Source organism: Saimiri boliviensis, chromosome 11, assembly GCF_048565385.1.
Source record: "Saimiri boliviensis isolate mSaiBol1 chromosome 11, mSaiBol1.pri, whole genome shotgun sequence".
In the NCBI taxonomy this organism is placed as follows: Eukaryota; Metazoa; Chordata; class Mammalia; order Primates; family Cebidae; genus Saimiri; species Saimiri boliviensis.
This window is the reverse complement of record NC_133459.1, coordinates 105,338,311-105,346,005: the sequence shown is the minus strand read 5'-3', so window position 1 is coordinate 105,346,005 and position 7,695 is coordinate 105,338,311. Positions and strand designations below refer to the sequence as shown.

The 7,695-nt window shown below is 34.8% G+C and overlaps 1 non-coding gene across 1 annotated transcript; it reads right to left on the bottom strand.

The window, feature by feature from the left end:
- Positions 1–7,280: 7,280 nt before the first annotated feature.
- LOC120360557 (U6 spliceosomal RNA) lies at positions 7,281–7,383 on the bottom strand. The gene has a single exon (XR_005577022.1). It is a non-coding gene; the product is annotated as a U6 spliceosomal RNA (small nuclear RNA).
- Between the last annotated feature and the right edge of the window lie 312 nt (positions 7,384–7,695).

Genomic DNA, 7,695 nt, shown 5'->3' with positions numbered 1-7,695 from the left:
ATAAAGTTCACCATTAAATGCTTTCTTCTCTCCCTTCACGTTTCTTTTTAATGATATTGTTATTAACTACCTGTGTGATTCTTTAATAATGCATTACTCACTATTTTCTCAGCTCCCTGAGGTCAGAGATTATGTGTTTTGCTCTCTGTGGCCATCCTAACATCAAGCACAGTGACTAGTAAACAATTGGTTGTTACATATACCAACAGTCAGCTATTTGGCACCCATTTCGCACATTTTCTGATTGACAGAGCCCTTGTTTCATTCAGATGTCCGTGATACCCATGTATGACTCAGGGACTATGTCTCTCATTTTAACTCCTGAAGTTTTTTTGTTGTTGTTGTTTGTTTGTTTGTTTTGACTGATTTAAGCCAATTTTCATGACCCAATTCCTTTTATAAATGATTGGTGTGGGCCTTGTATCCAAAATGTTCTGTCTGATGAGGCTTGGAAGCATACTTGGAAATTTCTAGGAAAGTTTTCCTTGTTCTTAAAATGTGATGCATAAAAAGAAATAGTACTGCTTTTGAGTCCTTCCTGAGTTCCTTAGGGGATCTAGACAGAGATGACATGGCTGGAACATGTAAAAATTCAGGTGTTGATTAACATTATTAAGTTACCAAATTAGTCCACTTTAAAGCTACATTGCCTTAAATACTTTATGTGACAAAAAATTCTTCAAGTTTACTGAGAAATCCCTGTTTCCTGAATCTACAAGTTTTCTAATAGATATGTATAAGTACTCAACAAATATTTCTTAAATGAATGAAAAGTGTATATATTTATGTCTAATAAACAATGTACACAGTACATGATTGTACTTCCAAGCATTGGAAGTGACGTTCCCTTAGCACTGCAAACCTTTCTTATTTTTACATAACAAACTCTCAGTCTTTCAAAACTCAGAATGGGTTCCTATCTCCATGATACTCTTTCTCTCACATTATTAGTTTAGCAACTCCTCCATTATACTCTAAGACAAGTTTAGATTTCTACCATAGTCTGTACTCCTATGATACATGTGATTGCACTTCCCACATTCAACCAAAAATATCCTGAAGGAAGGGGCTGGCAAGACTAAGGCAGAAGTTGGCCTTTAGTGCATGATGAATATGTAAATGTCTCCAGGGGAAATGAGTTGCATGAATGAGACTTCATCTCAAAAAACAAACAAACAAACAAAAAGAGAGTGAGCCCTAATATAAATGATGCACCTTTAGTGATAATGATTTGTCATTGTACTTTCATCAATTGTAACAAATGTACAACTGTGGTGAAGGGCGTTGAGAATAGGAAACTCTGTGTAGGTGTGTGTGGAAGGAATGAGTATAGAAGAAATTTCTGTGCCTTCTCCTCCATTTTACTGTGAACATAAAGCTACTATGAAAAAACAGTCTGTAAGAATATAATATCTAATCAATTCATTTTTGTCACTGAGTTTATCCATGTGTAAATTACAGTGAAGTACAGAACATAGTTTTCTTGATTGAATAATCCTTTGTTGTATGTTCTTCTGAAACAATAAAAGAAACTGAAAAAATTTGTCACTTACCATTTTGAATGTCCATATGATGCAAATCATATATTTTCTTATTAAACATGTTTATTGAATTTACACCAACTGTGGAAATTAATAATTTGTGTGATGGTACTGCTCATTTTTAATTACACATTGACATAATACATATAGCCATGAAAAACAATTATGTTATATTGCATATGTCTTAATTTTGAAATGTTATGAGCAAGAGAAGATGGATTTCCCCAAATATGAAACTGAAATTCAGTGTCACCTCTTTTAAGTTTACTTCAGTGTACTGATATACATAATTTGATTGCTAGACTACCTAGACAATAAAACAGAAAATATTGTGTGTGTGAGCTTCTTTCAAGGGAATTTAAATATCAATTTTACTTAGAAATGAATATTACTAATTAGAACATAGTGTTAATAATTTTGTATGTTTATAAATAGAAGTATGGAGGAAGTGTTAAACTCATGGAAATCTTACTCAAGTCACATCCCTCTTCCTGGAGGCCTACCCTCAGAGCTTTTAAGCTTTATGAAACATTTGAAGAACTCGGGTAAGGGCAAAACCCTTGGTTCTATATAGATCTGTCATGAATTTATCTTCATATCAGTTTCATGTGAGTTATTTTATTCTTCTTTCCCCACTTTCATCATTTCTCAATTCAGAGATATCAATTATGTCATCACTAAGATGCCTCACATGATTTCTGAAGACAGAACATTCTCAGAAGTTGACTTGTAATGAGAGAAATAATAAACATCAGTAAAATATCCCCAGGTTTTTATGGGATAATTTTTCAGAAAACATATAATTGGTAAGTGAATAACAGAAAACTTCAGGTTCTCATATCAAACTAAATGAATATTTTATCACTTCTCTTCTTAAACGTTTGCTCTGGTTTAATGATATTAAGCTATGTGTGTATTTGCTTGTATTTGAAAGGTCAGCATCCTTTTCATGTGCAAAATTTTGTCATGACTCATATTAAACAGAGCCAACTTTGGTACTTTGTTTTTTATACGAATGATGGGGCTACTGACAATATAATGAGCTCTTACTCCTTGGATGCCAACTTTTTCTTTAAATCAGTTGCTTGTCTTCTTAAAACACTCACAATTCTTCTTAATTATTTGCAGAGTTAGCCCCTTTCTAATTGTTCCCCACCATTTCCAAAATATACCCAGATAGATTTGAGAAATTCCAATCATTCTCAATGCTTATATATGAGCAATGTGCATCAAAAAGTATTTCAAGATTATTTCCAGTATCATGTCAGTAATAAGGTTTGGCCTAATATTTTCCATTTGTTCCTTTATTGTGTCTGTCATGCAGAGCCATGTGTGATAAGCAATTACAGAAGATCCTTTATGAAATTGCATTATGTTGTGCTGTGTTCTGTGTTATGCATAACCCAAGGCGTTTATCTTTACAACATTGAGTCAATTAAAAGAATATGGAATAGTTAGAGGATAATAAGAGCAAGTAATTCAACAATTTGACATTTAACTCTTAGGATGGATTCCCAAGGTTATACCAAATACAAAGTGTTTTCTGTCCTTTTTGTCTTTGTGCTTAAAATCTGATCAAACAAACTGGAGAGAAGGCAACACATAGTTCATTTTGCTGTGAGCAACTTCCACTGCGAATCAAGAATTCATTCAAAATACATCTGGTATGAGGTTTTGCTTTTAACAGTAAGAATGGCAACAGCTAACCTCATCACACAGGTGAGGACAAAGAGATTGTATCTTTTAGAGAGGTACACATTTTTAAATTTCAGATGTAGATTATCAGATGTAGGAAAAAATTTTGTAATTTCTCCAACAAAAAAGCCTTCACTCACCTACATCTTGGATTATGATTTTCAAATGTTAAATAAATAAATATGGTGAGCTCTCCTCATTTGTTTTCCTTTGGTAGAGAATAACAGGGCAAAAATGGAGTATATCCTAAAATAGAATTTATAGTGTGACATACAAAATGTGAGAGTACATATTCTTCACTTTGCTTGTTTGAGCTAAATTTTACATAGATATATGGACAAGACCCCATCAATTTTTTGACTGCAATTTATTGCACTTGAAATAAAAATAGTAATCTTAAGCTTCACCTATTTACAGAATCCCTGTAGTCAAATATTATTGAGGATAGTTGAGCTGTTACTATGTTGTAATATCAGACAACAGTGACAGTGAATCTGCAAAAGAAGAAAGTATTCTAAAAACCACTGATTCCAGAGCAGGTGAAGGTGAGGGTGTATTTCAAAACAGAACACAAAAGAATCTATGCTCAGAAGCTATATTTCAAAGGATAGATTTTTTCAACACTCTTGCCAATAATTAATAATCATAGCATTTAGAGTTCTAAAACCATGCTTTTACAAGTTATGTGCATACAGTAAAATTATTAATCAATTGCTAGATGTCTAATCTATGCTATGAGTAATCGGAATGTTGAGAAAATCACTTTCACCGGATATAATACTAAGGCAACATTATTTTCTAAACTCCGTTGGGGGAGTTCTTTCTTGGATACTAGATAAAAACAAGCAGTTCCATGCCTTTTCAGACAATCCTTAGATTAAATACAAATAGCATTAATGCAAAGGTTATGATAAGTTTCAAACATGTCAAGTTATTTTGTTGACTCCTATGTAATAGTCAAAACTCTTACCATTTGATCTAAAGTGAAATATTCCCTCTATTAGCCAGGCTTGTACTCTGTGAAAGAGATGAATCCTTGTCTTTCCATGTCTTATTCAGCTCATATTTGGTATTTCTGAACACTCTAGAAGTGAAGTGAATATTGAAGAGAGTAAAGAGATAAGAGAGAGGACAGGGAAGGTCTTACTTGACTGCTACTATCAGCAACTCACTCCAAACTTTGTAGACATGGCTTTAAAGCTTCCTTTCTCTTATAGGGGACTTTTATGGTATAGCAGTAATATTTTCCATGTAGCAAACCATGTCAATACTGACTACCTTAAAACAGCAGCTCTGTATTATATTCCATGAGTCAACAGGTCAGCTGTGTAGTTCTGCTGACTGGACCATGCTGGGTTCTGTCAGAAGTCAGATGATGGCTCCACTGGGCTGAATAGTCTCAGAAACACTTATTTGTTTGGAATGTGGTTGACTGTTATCAGAGACAACAGGTTTGATTGGGCCATGTGTCTTACCTTTCAATAGAGTAGCTTCTCCCTATGACAAGGTACAAAAAGCATAAAAGAGAGGATAAGCACCAGCACAAAAGTGCTTTTCAAATCACTGATAATGACGTTTGTTTTTATCCCATTGGCAAAAACAGATCACATAACCAAGTCTGAGTCAGCATGAGAAGGGGTTATCCAAGAGTATGGATGCAGGAATGTGGAGGAAATTTCGAGATTTCACTGCAACAGTGTACCATCTGTGATCTCGTCAGACACACTGTCCCTTATCTTGATGCACATGGCATATTTCCTCTGTCTTAAAGCATCCACTGGTATCCTTGGTTTCTCTTTGCTGAAGTTTCCAGACTACGGGAAGCCCTGTTGGACATGATCCAAGATAGATTAAGACCACCTGTCTTAATGTATCTTTTATAGAGACCACCTATAGCTGGTCTCTGTAAAATACCTGTATCTTTTGTCCAGTCTAACTCTGAGAAATATAGCTACAGCCTAATTTAGTCACCTATTTGCTTCCAGATGTGGAAGAACTAGCTACCCCAGCTTCCCCATTTGATTTACCAGCATTAACAAAGACAGGTCCACTCTATTACCCCAGCTTCACAGTGTGTCAAACTCTCTACATTGTCCTGATGAAGACAGTCCTACTAAGCTTGAGATTAGGGTCAGGAACCCATATGTCTTTGCACTTGGGAATGTTTGGACTCATAGTTCATCAAAAGTTCTCTCTAAAATATATCTTTCAGATCTCTCTTAATTACCAATGACATAATTCATTAACAACTGGAATCTAGGTGAGAATTAATAATTGTGTAAATCAAATTTTTTATTTCAAACTATTCATCTTAATATGATACTTCAGTTTAGAGTTTCATAAATATCATATCTATAGTCTCTTGAGTCCTCAGTTACAAATGCCAAATTAGTAACTTTAATGTGGAAAGTGACAAAATTAGGAAAACAATTAGGCATTGTAACTCCAAGTAAAAAAGAATGATAAAGTAAATTACAATAAAATTCTATTTAATTTTATATTCATCGGTTTAATTTCACCATTAGACTGGGAAGATGATCTTGAAGACCAATCTTTAATTACTGCATTATCTCTTTCTCCCAGATCTGCAACAATTAAACATCTGGTGGTGGTGCTCCTTATACCTTTACCTAGGTAAATGGTAGAACTATTAAAAGAGTAGAGAACCAAAATCAAAGTCACTAGTCTTGCCATGAATGAATACCCTCACTGTTGAAACAGAGCCATTCATAATTTAAGTAAACATTCTAGATCATTAGTATAGCAGTTGCTAAAAGGAAAAAAAAAATCACATGAAAACATCAAAGAAATGGATTGAGCTATTTTCTTCTAATTATGTGGTCAATTTTAGAGTAAGTGCAATGTGTTGCTGAGAAGGAGGTATATTCTGTGGATTTGGGGTGGGGAGTTCTGTAAATGTCCACTTGGTCTAGATCTGACTTCAAGTCCTGGATATCCTTGTTAATTTTCTGTGTCACTGATCTGTCTAATATTGAAAATAGAGTGTTAAAGTCTCCCATTATTATTGTGTAGGAATCTAAGTCTCTTTGTAGGTCATTAATAACTTGTTTTATGTATCTGGGTGCTCCTGTGTTGGGTGCGTATATATTTAGGAGAGTTAGTTCTTCTTGTTGCATTGATCCCTTTACCATTATGTAATGCTCTACTTTGTCTCTTTTGATCTTCGTTGGTTTAAGGTCTGTTTTATCAGAGACTAGATTTGTAACCCCTGCTTTTTTTAGCTCTCCATTTGCTTGGTAAATCTTTCTCCATCCCTTTATTTTGAGCCTGTCTGTGCCTTTGCATGTGAGATGGGTCTCCTGAATACAACACACTGATGGGTTTTGACTCTTTATTCAATTTGCCAGTCTGTGTCTTTTGATTGGGGCATTTAGTCCATTTACATTTAAGGTTAATATTGTTGTGTGTGAATTTGATCCTGTCATTTTGATGCTAGCTGGATGTTTTGCCCATTAGTTGATGCAGTTTCTTCATTATGTCAATGGTCTTTATCATTTGGTATGTTTTCAGTCACTAATGTTGGTTATTCCTTTCCATGTTTAGTGCTTCCTTCAGGAGTTCTTGAAAAGCAGGACTGGTGGTGATGAAATGTCTCAGCAATTGGTTGTCTGTAAAGGATTTTATTTTTCCTTCACTTATGAAGCTTAGTTTGGCTGGATATGAGATTCTGGGTGGAAAATTCTTTTCTTTAAGGATGTTGAATATTGGCCCCCACTCTCTTCTGGCTTGTAGGGTTTCTGCCATGAGATCTGCTGTGAGTCTGATTGGCTTCCCCTTGTGGGTAACCCAATGTTTCTCTCTGGCTGCAGCACTTAGCATTTTCGTCCTTCATTTCAACTCTGGTAAATCTGATGATTATGTGCTGGGGGTTGCTCTTCTTGAGGAATATCTTTGTGATGTTCTCTGTATTTCCTGAATTTGAATGTTGGCTTGCCTTGCTAGGTTGGGGAAGTTCTAGAAAACATCCTGAAGAGTGTTTGCCTACTTGATTTCATTCTTCCCATCACATTCAGGCACGCAGATAAAAATATGGAATGCTTCACAATTTTGCATGTCATCCTTGCGCAGGGGCTATGCTAATCTTCTCTGTATCCTTCCAACATTAGTATATGTGCTGTCGAGTCAAGTTATTAATGTAAAGCACCAGATTTGATTAGCATTCATACAATTATGATAACAAATGCCCAATAATGTTTCCAAGGATCCTTAAATTAACAATTGCTGAAGTTAGGTTTAAATCTCTTGTGTGTTCTTTCATCTATATAGCTAAGCCCTTCATCACACAGAACACTCAACCAACATCTAGCTACACAGATTCTTTTTATTTAATTTTTTATTTTTATTTTTTCATACTTTAAGTTCTGGGGTACATGTGGAAAATGTGCAGGTTTGTTACATAGGTATACACATGTCATGTTGTTTTTCTGTACCCCATCAA